The sequence below is a fragment of the Numida meleagris genome, chromosome Z (genome assembly GCF_002078875.1).
Source record: "Numida meleagris isolate 19003 breed g44 Domestic line chromosome Z, NumMel1.0, whole genome shotgun sequence".
In the NCBI taxonomy this organism is placed as follows: Eukaryota; Metazoa; Chordata; class Aves; order Galliformes; family Numididae; genus Numida; species Numida meleagris.
The window spans coordinates 49501181-49515648 of NC_034438.1; the positions used below are offsets into that span (position 1 = coordinate 49501181).

At 42.7% G+C, this 14468-nt stretch overlaps 1 protein-coding gene across 6 annotated transcripts in view; it reads right to left on the reverse strand.

Moving 5' to 3' along the window:
* Positions 1 to 13891, reverse strand: part of PAM (peptidylglycine alpha-amidating monooxygenase) — a 141357-nt gene extending 127466 nt beyond the window's left edge. For 5 of the 6 annotated variants that reach the window (XM_021380517.1, XM_021380515.1, XM_021380514.1 and 2 more), the window contains exon 1: positions 13009 to 13147. The gene's annotated coding sequence lies outside the window, so the exon portion shown is untranslated. Of the gene's footprint in view, positions 1 to 13008; positions 13148 to 13809 lie in introns of those variants that run through there. The other variant, XM_021380513.1, reaches the window with a different exon arrangement.

Sequence of the window (14468 nt, forward strand, 5' to 3'; positions counted from 1 at the left end):
AATTTTTTTCAGGCACCTTCTCCCTGAAGTTCAAGGTTGTAAAATACAGTATGTTAAGAATAAAAGACTTCCATAATAAACCCACTGAGAATACTAACAAGGTTGGTAGTACCTATCTAAATCTTCTGGTACTTATTTAAAATGTGAGACAACTGGTGCAAGAAGCTATTTATTTACTCCCAAACAAAAAGAACGGGATAAACCAAAACTCTGCATGAACCGGAGAACAGCCTGTGGATGACAAAAGAACCAAACATACCCACAGATAAAACACCCTATCTCATGATCAAGTCATGGTCTAAAATTAAGCACAGACATTTGAGGAAAGCTACATCACTTCAAAGTGAATTTTTCAAAAAAAAAAAAAAAGAAATTGATTTCAATTATTTATAGGGATAGCATATATCAAATTTATTCTCACAATTAATTTCTGAATCAGCAGCTCTTGCAAGAAATAACCACAAATAATTAAATGAACATATACCTTCCTTGCTACTACAGATAAAAATAGGATACTTTCACAGCAGGCTAAAGGATGGCAAAGAAACAACATGGCATCAACAAAAATTATTCCTACAACATACAAACTAAACCCACAAAGTTATCATAGATTCAGAAGCCAAAGCCATCTGGGGCTTACATAAAGATTCAATTAATCACTGATTTAATACTAATTCCTCAGATCACCACTGAAGTGCATCATGATTGCAGTGATAGCACATTAATTGATACAATAACATTGATAAGGAAGTACTGCATTGTCTACCTGTATTATTCTCATGAACTCTTAGGGAAAAAAAAAAGCTAAGCAGCACATCATTTAGACTACTTTTAGAAGACTAATCTGCAAATCATTTCAATTCTTACAATGCTGGCCGCCTTTCGAAGTAATGCACTGCATAAAAATAGTAGTCACTCTCTAAAAGCAGCACCAAATTATTGGTGGTTTTTTAACTATTTTTTTCTGCACAAGAAAAACAGAAGTGAAGATTGGTAGGTATCCACTTCACTCAGTTCAACTAGTTCTGAAGATGAAATGACACTAAGTAAAAAGCAGTGAAAATGAAACAATGGGCATCCTGTAAATCCCCTGCCAAAACAAAACAGTACCATAATATGGACCAAAAAAAAGGTAGACATATGATGCCACGTTTCATCTTTTCACAGAGAAGGATGAGAAAGTTTAACTACAACATGAAAAAGAGTGTGTTATCTGGTCACTTCTGATGGCGTCTCAAGCCAGGTATAGATAGTCTCAACCAAAAGTTTTTCTACCATACAGTATCAATGTACAAATATGCATTATAGGTATTTCTGCTTTCAGAAGCAATGCGACTATGCGTCAAAGAAGAATTTTGTTATACTAAATACACACTGCTCTGAAAATTTTCATTCATTACCTCTTCTTTAAATTCTAGCCTCATCAGTCCAAATTCACCATACTACAGTTAGTATTGGTAGCTATGCAGCAGACATTTTGTTTGAAGACCTGGTGATCTTCAGCAGGCCACAGCTGCTCCACTGGGCCTTGAACTTAAGGTCTGTGAAGTCCATGTATAAGTATGGGAAGCTGGTGTATGGGAATGTGCTGGAGTGTCCCACAGTGGCCTACGCAATGTGCTGGTACATGTGATGAAAGACATAACAGTCGAGCACGTCAGGAGGTGATATATCATTTTAGATACACTCTGTATATTTAAAGCAGAAAAGTGTTAGCCAAAAGGAGATGTTTTTAGCTTTATTCCAGTTCTGAAGTCCTGGAAAACAAAACAGACAGGAAAACTACTTGATGTGAAAAGTATAAACAAGCAAAAGTGAAAAAATAAACCACCAAAAAAAAAAATGAGGACAGCTAATAGACTGATTGCACTCCTTGCTCCCGCTTCTCTGGGGAAAAGGTGAGCACGTCAGGACCAATTTATTACCCCGATCTTGTCACTATGGTGCACTGCAAGTCATAAAAAATTGACACCAATTGACTAGATTTGGGTAGCTGGGTGCCACAGAAAGATAATGAGCCTTGTGTTCCACTGGACACTGGAGCAGCCAACCAGCAGTGGCTGATGGCTTGAAAGGACACAGGGACCTATCCCAATAAATAAAAAATAAACTGATGAAAATTAATGCCTTCAGGGAAGGGGACAAAAGAACCTGCTTGTAGGATCAGTGATATTACAAATGGATCCTACCCGCCTTTCATGGTGGATATATATGGCGCATGGCTTGCTCACATGGCAAAAACCTCCCTGACAAGGTAGGGGCAAATATTTGTTGTGGTTTGTTCACACCAGCACTGTGGGGAAGCAGTTAAAGTTCCTGTTGATCTGGCATTTCTCCAAACAGTACAGGCTGAACAGACGATACAGGGATCACCCATACAGCTAAGCAGCCATATGAGACTGTCAACAGTTTATGGGCGTTCGGCCCAGTTCCGTGATGAATGGGGCGGGAGGCCCACGGACCCACATGCCCCAGGAAAGGGAAAAGGGGAAAAAGGATAGGGAAATGGGCCTGAGAGCAAAACAGCAGCAACAATCTGAGGAGAAACAAACTAATTTATTAACTAAGATATCGGAATGCAAAATAACACACTATAATACGATTACAATTTAATCTAATAAACCCAATACAATGAGAGAGAGTGTCCAAAGTTAAGGTAGGCCTCAGTCTAGCACCGACAGTCAGACGGCTGGGGAGCGAGATGCTGCCTGGAGGAGAAGAGAGCAGGTCTGGTGATACCAGAGTTTTTATCTTTCCTTCTGACCCGAAAACGGTAACAAGGTTGCAAAGTCCCCTGGGGAATGTAGTAGTTCTCCTCTTCTGAGAATCAGGTACCCAGAACTATCCACGATCCAACTGGAGCATTAACTCTTTAACTCCCAGTACACTACATGATGCTATGATATGGAACACCAATAACCAAAAATCATAAAACCATGACACAGGTTGAGATAATTTTGAGATCCTGCTCTTCATTCAACTGCCCCACTTGGTGAACAAAAGTATCTGACAACTACCAGAGAATGACAGCTGGCTACTGACCACCAGATCAGGCTGCCTCATAGCTGTAGGACCTGACTGCCACTCTTTTCAAGAGAGCGGAGTCTGAAGCCATGACACAATCCAGTGCTTATCCTGAGCAGTAGAGTTGTTTAGGAACCGCAAGAACAATCTGCGTTCTCATGCGAGGCCAGCAGTACAGGGTGCTGTCCCCTCACTGGCCATGTGCTGGCAGCCCTGTGTTTGGAGGATTGTAGTATTTACCTGCATTGTAAATTGTTCAACTCTACTGAGAAGGGAAGACTGACACGTCACTTACGTAGACTTCTTTAAGGCCCTCGCCATGGACCCACGTGACATTCTCAGAGATTTGAAGGGTGAACTACTATTTGGTGGACAAGAAATTGTCAGGATGGCTGCAGCCAGAGAGTTGTGGTTAATAGCTCTACGACGATGAGGAGGCCTGAGATGAACGGTGCCCCTCGGGGTCTATCTTGGGACTAGTGCTCTTTATCATCAGCCTAGTCAGTGAGATCAAGTGCACCTTCAGCAAGTTTGCACATGTGGGCCCACATGAATATAATGAGGTTCAACAAGGTCAAGTGCAAGGTGTTGCACTTGGGTCAGGGCACTGAGTGATGCTACTGAGACTACACAAAATCACGTGTAGGACATTCACGCCAAGAAAATTTAGAAATTTGACAAAGAAGCAAAATTTGAAGGGATAAGTCAGCAGGGTCCTCACAGAAAGATGTCTGAGTCAGCTACGCAAACTACATTCTATATGGCAAAAATGCAGAGAAAAATATAAATACAGTTCATTAGCCTTTTTGAGAAGCATTGTATACTGCATTTGATCCAGATACTAGGATTATTATACAGCAAGGAAAAAAAAAGAAGTTTTTTACAGGACAATTAAAAAAAAGCTGTTTACCATGAAGCAGCTTTAGGCCACAAAGTAGCCAATAAGCCTTTCAAACTTCACCTCTTTGCATCAAACAAAGCTCACCGGAGCCCACGACAAGAAGACGAACAAGCTACATACACAGTTGGACTTTTGGTTTTGGATGGGGTCTTGATTCCATCAGTGCAAAACTAAAAATCTGAGCTGCTTATTCAGCCCTAGCTTCAACAGAAAGTCACCTAGCGACCCAAGGTACCTGATAATAGGGCTCCCGGTTTTTCAGTGAGTACTGCCAATTGACTGCAGTCAGTCCACTGGGAAAGCACAACAGATCAGTACTGTGAAGTGGAAGTAGTGCATTTCCATATGGCCTCTACTAGCCAAAACAGAGTAAGTTCTTTACAGAAGAAAATAGCACAAATTGGCCTGGACAATTACAGCGTCCATCCACAATCTGATCTGTTTCCATCCTGGCCACAGAATAATTGCCATATGAGCAATTAACCCAAGAGCAGAAGCAGAATGCATGGTTCAATGATCAGTCAGCAAGATAATGTGAAAGAGAAACAGCAATGGAAAGCAGCAACCTTTAAAATGGCTCAGCAGCCCTTGCTATCCTAATGAAGGCACGGGAGAAACAGTCAATATGTCAAATTGATGGCTATGGCTATGGCATTGGAAGAACTGACAGCTAAAGAAAGCTTCATATTGACTCTTGGGTGGTATATAGCCTTACACTGTAGGCTAGTGATGTTAAGCAGATAACTGGGTAATATACAGTAATCCCTTCACTAGGGTCAGGACTTGGAAAACACCTGGCCACACCTGGCATACAAATTACATTGGATCTTTTCCAAAGAGTTTACAGTTGGTAAGTAGCAGTTGGTTTAAAGTTGGTGGTAGCAACCACCCGGCTGTACTGCCTACTGCACCTGCTGACCAGACAGCCACTATCACAAGGTCTACACTCATTAAAGGAATGGTGAGATACTCTCAACTTATATTTAATCAGATAATAGTTCACAGGATAAGTTATCCAGAAGTAGACGGGAGAACACCAGGTAACATGGGTTTATCATACATTCCATCATCTTTATGGAGATAGTTTAGTAGATCATACTAATACTTAACTAAAAGAACAACTGCGAATTCTTCTGCCTACATACCCTGTGTAGAATGGGTTAACAACACTAGAGCAAGCAGTACTAAGTCTGAATAGTAGGGTGAGAGCACAAAGGTTCACCAGTTACTAACTATTGTTAGGCCAACGCCATATAGAAATGTCTACTGTGCTCCTGGCTGAAAATGAAGAGGAATTTACCTTGGCAGAGGACAGACGATCCTGTTTACACAAAACCTCATCAGGCAAACTGATCTCTGCCAAAACGCTGGTGCAAGGGCCAGAGGCTATGCTCCTAATCTTGGAACACTCAGCTGACACTCTTTAATACGCTCTGCTTGTTTCATAAAAAGATACTATTTCAATCTGTTTTGCATAAAGTGGATGCTGTATCCTCCCAGAGAAGTCTCTGCGCTGCACTAGTCCGCAGCGACATCTGTCGGCAGCCTGTGGATTACACTGATGTGCCAAGTCCCACCTGCCCAGTATATTTTGGGGACAATGGGTACTCCGGCTGGAACTAAAATACTGAGAGCACCAGCAATGGGAACTTAAGAAATGGGGACACAGTAGCAGGGGGAGAGAGAGGCTAAGATCCCCATGTCTTGATGCTTGCAGAGACAGCTACACATTATTGACTATTTACAGTCAGAAAAACAATTATTTTCATCATGATTATCACCATAATTGTCCTCAGTTTGTATGAAAGAAACTTAATATGTTTGAAGCACCTTTGACATGACATCGTTAAGGTTAACTCCACAATGCCACTACCATCACAGCTTGTGATGTACGGAAGATACAAAAGATGCACTCAGAATCCTCATTATTATTCTCTGTGAATTTCTAGAACAGCTACACAACACACTGCTACGGAGAACTGTTATTTTAAGCACACAAACTAAAACATCCAGCTATGTGTATTTTGCAGTCTCTTATCACATTAACTATGAGGATGTTATAAAAAACAGTCCAGAAAAAACAGACTGGTGAAATGACTAAACTGGCAGGCTCAAATGGCTGTGATCAGTAGCACACAGTCCATCTGGAGGCATAAAATGAACTACAAGATGCTTTCTTCTTATAAGGTTCACAAAGCATGGGAGTGTACTGCCTGGAGAAATTGCAGAGTCCACATCCATAGACATATTAAAAATCCAACCAGACACAGTCCTAGGCAACCTGATTAAGTTGATCTTGCTTACATGGGGCATGGAGTTGTATATATTCTACAGCCTCCAAAGGCTCTTCCCAATCTTTTCCATTCTGTGATTTTGTATAAATTTCACAGGGAGAAAGTTACCCCTCTAAGGGGTGAAACAGGAGAGGAAGAAACACACACACAAAAAAACATTACTAAGCATATTTTTGCTGTCAGAAAGAAACGAGAAGAAACAGATAACACTTTAATTAACATTCTCATTAACTGTCAGAAGTAATAAAAGCCATGGTACATTTTAATGGTATTTCCCCAAATTAGCTATCACAGAAATGTCTTCTGAAAAGATTACACTAAATTAACAACCCAAAATTAATAATTTTATGATCAAAATACATTAACACTGTTCCAGCCAAAACATCAGTAAGCATGTAAAAAGCAAAACCTAATTTGTTTAAATCAGGATAAAAAAAGATGCATTAAAATCCACTAGAAATCCTAATCCCTTCCACAATGAGATTAGGACTCTTAGTATCATGCAACCCAGTTCCTTAAATTGAGTTCTGAGTACAGCATGAATTGAAAAGAATTAAAATCAACTGAATTCAACTACTTTCAATAAAAATAATCCATGGAAAACCAGGAGTATCACATGGAAGTGTGAAACAGAGCACTGGGGGTTTAAAGTGAACTGTAGCTTTCCTCCCCCTTCTCCCCTTAACAATTCCCTTATAAAAAAATTAATGAATGCATATAAAGTGATCTAATTAGCTTTGCAGTATTCTTCTCTTCATTCCTGAAAATATTCAGCCTTAAGATCCATGAACTAGATCCAAGGAGAAACAAAGTCTATTCAAGTAAAATAATCTCTGGCATTCCAGAACCAAAAACAATCCCAAAAAGATAAGCACTGCTGCTGTAGATAAAACATTGGGCCACAACCAACTTAAATATCTGAACAGATGTAAAGGTAGAGTTTCCCATTGAATTGATCCAACTGAGGAGGGGATAAAGAGCAATCTGTGTTCAACAGAAAATTCTGTGGCTTCCTGGAACAATGGAAGTAAGAAAATAGTATTATAGTGCCTCACTAACGTTGGATTGTGAATGCTTACTAACTTCACAGAACAAAGCATCCATTTATACCCAATAACTATTGATGTAATCTGCAAGTACAGAAGTTGTGAGTCTTTTAAACACCTGTTAACAACTCACTTCACATTAACCTCATCTGCACTGTTCCAGTGATGTCACATTTTTCTGCACACTGGCTTGCTACAGTGGACTGATCTTCATATCAGCTTCTCCTCGGTTCACCTACGTTTCCACAAATTCTCTTCAGAGAAGAGCAGTATCTCAATCCTAGCATGGATGGGATCTCCACCAATTCTTGAAGTATGTCAATGTTATAGGGTACCGCCAAAACTTACTGTGGGAAGCATCATATAACCTTTTTTCTTAACTGGTTGACCACCATCCTGCAGTTTGGAAACACACTTTGGAACTACTACTATTTAACATCATACCTACAGGCAAGTTCATTTTAGTTTCAATGAAGGTGTCTCTAGTAAAATACAATCAAATACAAGGGGAAATTGAACAGATTGTTAAATGAAGAGAAATTAGAGAGAAGGAAATGAGAAGTGGATTGCCTGAAGAAACAAGTTAAGAATTTATTTGTTATATTCGGCAGATTATACAGTCGTTCTTTAACAAAATAAAAGATCCTCTCTCCAGGCAAAAAAAAAATAAATGCTGCAGCATTGGTCTAGGGGGAACTGAGTATATTTTCAGCCCCATTATAACTTGAAAAATTATTAGTTAAGCTAGAAGAAACCACATTAGAAAATCTCTAATCTAGCATTCAAACAGTAATGCAACGATAGAGTTTAATCAACTTGGACTGATTAAAAAACATATATCCTTAATAGTTGTATAAAGAAAACTGGAATGAAATATAGGAGTATGTATACAGAACCTGCTGAAGCAGAGTTGAAATATTACTACTTATTCTCAGTAAGCTCAGAATATCACAAAAAATCTGGAGATTTTGAGAATCAAAACAGTTTAATTTCTGCTTATGCCAACTACATAGACTTTTTCTACTCTTATCTACCACTTTGTCAGCTGAAAAGATGTTTCAGGTGACCACACAATAAAAACTACCACTACATATTCATAACAAGTAATAATAATAAGTAATTTTATCTATTCCAATTACCCTCCATCACAGATCTGCTTATACTAATGTCACAGTCTTCACCTGAAATACCAGGTACAGTCCCAGTCACCATGTACAAGAAAGATGCATTCAAGCAGCAGCCAGAAGGAGAAAGGGCTACCAGGTTCACAATAAGCTCTTAATTTTTCCCAGCAACATAAACAAGTGAAAACCTGGATCATTCAGCCTAGCAATAAAAAGCCTAAGACAAAACATGATTGTCCTTTATAAAAAAAAAGACAGAGCTTGTATAAATCAGAAGGAAAGAAGTAAGAATTAAACTACTGCATCATACTAAACCAGAACAAATGAACATATGAAGACAAAGAATTATTTTATGCTGAAAATTTGAAAAACATCTTTGAAACAAGCCAAAACATAAAAATGATCCAGAGCATGCCCTAATATGAGTAGGAGTTTTATTATGAAGATTGGAACACGTGATTTACAGGCCTGTAACAGAAAGCAAGTGCACAGCTAATTAAAAATTCATTTGTATACTTGGGGGATAAAAGCAAACTAAACATATGCAGTTTTATAGTGGTCATTCAGGTTTAATGTAGTCTTGTGTCTTTAAAAAAAGTCACAAGTCTTAATAAAAAGATTTTACGAATCTTAGGTGCAATGTAAATACTTCTCTTAATAATCCATCTGCATTCCTAAGCATGAAAGATCTGAGGACCACACCACCACAGAAGACTGTGAAAATGAGTAGGCCACTTCCAGCCTCCAACAGGAGCATCAGAACAAATATTATCTTATGATATTTAAGCCTTGATTAACCCATGACGCTGGAGATCATGACACAGATGATTTAAAAAAAAAATACCACAAACAAATATTCAGATCCATAACATGCTTCTTCTGAATCGACCTTTTGAAATACTCTTTCTTTGTAGAGATTTATATGGTAAATATTATACTGCCATACAAAGAGCATGAATGTACAGCAGCATAGACTAAAATAACCAGGGCAGGAATAAGAAGAATGATATGCACGCTGCAAAAAAAGAATTTGGGAATAATCATGAAATCCAACAAAGAATACTGATAACTGAGGAACTGGCAGGCCCCAGTGGAACATACAGGAGCACATCACGCATGGGGAACCACAAATACATGATATGACTCTACCTTAGCCTTATCCTTCTTCGTCAAAAGAGAACATAAATGTAGCAAAGATCATCCAACATCATTATCAGTCATGAACAGCCCAAAAGACACGATGAAGACTTGATGGCCAGCATCCCTTACTCCCTGGTCAGGCTGATGGGATACCTATCAGTCCTGATACTTGTGAACACATGAGCGCAAAAGAACTAGTAGGAAAGGATGAAAGACCTATGAGATAATAAGCGCAAATGACTGAAACATGTTTTGTTCAAAGTAAAAGTTACATTTCTCTCTAAGCAGTATAATAAGTGAACTGTTTTCACCTGTTTGACTTCATCATCAGATTATACTCTCTGGCTGGTGCAGAACCACGATACATTAAAACACGCTATTTTTCTGGAGATACACTGCATCAAATGTAAGAAGTTCAATTCTGCAGCCCAAACAGCCTGGGTTATCACTAACTGTCATTCAGTTTCTGCAAACCACAGGTATTTTCTTCATGCAAACCAGTGGGATTCCTCTAACTGAAAAAAAAAGATTAAAAATAATGAAATACTTCAGAGAATGGAGGGAGTGAGAAAACCTTTTACTGCAAAAACCCACAAATCGTGCTCACAACATAATTAGGTGCTCACAACACATGGTACTGTGAAGACAGAGCTCTTCCAATTGATGACTGTGAAGCCTCTTTGTCAGACAGAGGTGAGGCAGCTTTCTTTTATTAACTGCATCAGAAAAGCTGTCTTCCTGTTGGCATCTCTACATGTATAATCCGCACATCCTCTGAAGACTACTTTTACATTTCGTTCACATTCTCACATAAGAGGCCCCCTGTGCAATTTGTTTCTCAATGCAAAAAAGAAACAAAACACCCACAAACAAAAAACAGTGTAATAGAGATCTACATCTAAAGAACAGTACTGCTTCAAAAGCCAGCACTGACCATGAATTTTGATTCCTATTTAAATGTATGTTACCTACGCCTTTGTCAGTACATGTTCTTTGCTCACACAGTCACAACCTACACCTCAATCTTGCGTGAGTTCATCCCATACTTTCAGAAATTTGTCATTGTCTTAGAATCAAAACAGCTCTCTGCACATCTGTTACCACACTTTTTTTAATGCAAGGTATAAGATAATCGGTAAAGTTTAAGAACCGCTGACTCAAAATATTTTTTCATGTAAAAGCCTTTGCATCCTTCTGTAGGAATGTGTTGAATCACTATTCAGAAAAATATTTTAACTTCCTTCAACCTGAGCACAGTTAAGACCGACAGGACATTGGAAAGCAGTCCTTCATTTATCACAGAGAAATGAAGAGTATCATTAAGGAGTAAGGTGTAAAGTCTCACTATCTTTCAGCAGCCCGACTTGTTTCAGTGTCAGTTGTTCAGTGCTATATATTCTCACTGACTGTCTTAAAGAAAAGAGATAAAAAGTTAAAATGAAAAGAAAGACAGAGTCCTGTCAAGTGGAGGAGAAGAAAGGCTACCATTCAGCAGTTTTAACCTTCAAGTATTTCAACCGTTCCCATTTCCTTCAAACAGCAGCTTTCTGTTGTCAGAAAGTACTTGCTTGGCTCATTTAGTGAACCCCTCCAGACCTCTGTCTGCACCAGCGACTGTATGCTGGGATAGAACCATCACACACAGAAGCACACAAAAAAAAATTCAGTGAAGTTCCTGGTATCTCGAATACCATCAGAGACGGTCAATTGTGAGAAGGAAGACTGGCAAGTTGCAAGGTGACTTTTAGAAGCAGTTTTCATTTCATCATACCCACTGTTGTCCTCATATATGCAACACGGATGCTTCCATCTACCTGCCCTGTGTGAGGGCCGCAGAAGAAGTCCCAACTGCTGGCTCCCTTTGAGGAACATCCATACATAAAACAAAAGAAACGTGCCAAAACCAAGCCTGCATGCATACATGTTTGTATTTCTCACCACAGCTCCCTAGGATCCATGCGCAGGGAATCAAGAACAAAGTTCACCTCAAACTGAACATTTTGTGAAATCAACAACAAGCAGGGAAATAACATCTGAAAACCTAGATTCCTTCACTTCCTGCACTATTCAACTCTCAGTGGACTGGCAGTTACCTCACTTGACAAGGAAACCAATAACACAACAAGAGGTGACTGTATTCTGGCTCAGACCCTCAAGCCCACATGCTGCCAACTCACCTGCAGCATCACCCAAACTGGGGCACTCAGAGGGCCAAATCTGAGCCACAAACATGCATCGGTTTCCATTAAAATTAAACACCTGGTGTTCTGGGCCACAGAGAGAACAAGCCAAAATAACATTCTAGAATATCAATAAACCAAAGGAAAAAAAAAAAAAACAAAAAAACACCAACTCCATTTGGTTAAGATTTTGGGACTGAGATGTACTCTTCTAAAAACTACGTTTATCGCTGACACTTTCATCACTGCAACACATGTGAAAAAGGGACACCCAAATCCAAAAGAAAACAGAAGGGCCGATCCCTCCCCACTAACAACTCACGGGGAGGATCCGAGACAGCGCCTGCCTCCTTACAGTCGGGCTCGCACTGCTGTGCCGGACACGGAGTCCTGGAGCAGCAGCGGAGAACCGTCGCGTAACGCCGGTGCTCCTCCCGCGCTCCGGACCCGCGCCCTCCCCAAGCCGCCCGGGGCCGTGCTCAGCGCTGCGCGGCTCCCGCAGCCGCCCCCGCGCCCCGCTCCGCAGGTATCGGCGCGTCCGCGCAAAGCGAGCCTGGGCCGGGGAACAAATAAACTGCACTAACCCGCACGGACCGACGCGTGGGACTTAAAGCAAGAGTTAAAAACAAAAAAAGCAGAACCAATAAAAAGAAAAAAGAAAGAAAGAAAGAAAGGAAAAAAAAAAAGAAAAGAAAGGAAAGCCACTCCCAAGGAGCGATGGGAGCCATAACATCGCAGTTCAAAACAGCCTCAAGTCTGGAGCCCCGCGGGCACCGCTCCGTGCCACCCGCGGCGGACAGGGCCCCAGCGGCACCGGCAGCGCCCCGCGGGGCCCCGCTCACTACCACCCAGCACCGTCCCGCGGCCGCCGCCGCTCCACCGGAGCCGCCACGCTCCACGCGAGGGGCGCCCGAGGAAACTTCGCCGGCGGGGGAGCGCCCGGCGCGGCCCTCGGTCCCAGCGGCGCGGGGACAGCCCCGGCAGCACCGCAGCACAGTGGGACAGCGGAGTGGACGGGAATTGTCGCGCCTCGGCACGGCACGGCACGGCACGGCGCGGCTCGGCACAGCGAAGAGCGGCAGCACGGCACACGTGCCCGCCGAGAGGCCGCGCAGCTGCCGCCCGAGAGACGGAGCCGCCTGCACCGAGACGGGACCGGGACCAGGACCGGGACCAGGACCGGGACCGAGACCAGGACCGGGACCGGCCCCTCAACGGATCCGGGGCGAAGCGCCGGGACAAAGCTCTGCTCCTCCCCTCCCCGCTCCACTCCCGAGCCGTGTGCAGCACGGAACTCACCGAGGCGAAGCAAACCCCGCTGGCCACGGCCACGCTGCTTCTCTGCTGGCGGTCGCACCGTCAACACCGAGAGCGACCGCTCCTCCGCCGCCGCCGTCGCGACCCCCTTCCTGCCACCGCCCCGCCCGCCCCAACGCCCCGCCCCGGGGGCGCGTCCCGGCCGCATTGGCCCCGCCCCTGCCCGCCCTGCGCGGGGACGCGGTGCTGCTCACGTCGGCCTGCGCGCTGTGGCCGCGCGGGTGGTTCTAGCGCTCAGCGCCGGGTTGGTTCCTTGCAGCGGGACGCCGCGGACGCGGCACCGTGTGATTCCCGGTGGCCCCCTCCGAACGGGCGCGGGCTGCGCCGAGAGCCGCTCGCACGTGTGCTGTACGAGCTGGCTGGCACTCAAACCAGTGTGCTTTGCTTTAAAACCCAGAACTAGTTGGTCAGGCGTCGTTCTGCCACTTCCATGTTAAAGTAGTGCCTCAGTGAATAAGAACAACTACTGACTCTGCTCTGAAAACAAGTTTGTGTGCTTGAATCTTCCACGCAGACCGAGTTCAGTGCAGTGGTAAAGGCTTTCCTTGTTCATATGAAATGTAGACAAACAGAATTCATGAATTCCCTCCTGTAAAGTCTGTGTGTCTTTCCTGAATTGAGGCACATTACTGGCTTTTTGATTTGGTTTCTAACACCCGATCCTTCAGAATCGGAAAACGTTGCCCTGTTGGGTCATCAATTCGTCATTAGTTTGTCCGAACGGCATTTTCATTCCCTGACGACAGGAAATACTGAACCCTCCAAAATAAAGCGATGACTCACAGCCCCGGCTGCAGTCACACCGGAGCTTCTGTGTGCAGCTCCGTGTCACACTGGCTGTCCCTGTCACAGCGGGTGTCCGTGACGCTGTGCCGGGCCTCCCACCTAGCACAGACCTTATTTGTGACGCTGAGCGGTGCAGCTGCAGTGGCCCGGTCTGAGGGCCTCCGGCCTCACCCTGTGCCCAGGGGTGCCTTGCAGAGGCAGTGAGCTGATGCACCCAGGGGCTGCCCCCACCTTCTCCTGTGGCACATTACCAGGGCCTACTAGGAGGATTTTCTTTAAGATGTTGCTTCTGATTTTTAAAAAGTTTCATCTTCAAAATTAGAGAAATTAAGATCTCAACTTTTAATGAATACCCTTGTATTGAAGAAGACACTCATTTGAGAAGATGCTGCCAACTCTTATTTTTAATTGCAGCAAACATAAAGCAATCCACCCTAAACTTCATGTTTAATGGCTCTCTAAATAATTCTACTGTAGTTACTTCCATTTGGCTACATAGCTTTCATTACTCTGAGTGTTTGAGCTTTTTTTTTAAACTTCAATTTTGCTTATATTACTTGTCTCTTTGCCAAGCGATTTGGTATTGATTCACAAAACTCATGAAATGAATACACTAAAATGTGGTGTTTAACTTTTGCCTCCTCATCTTCTGAAAT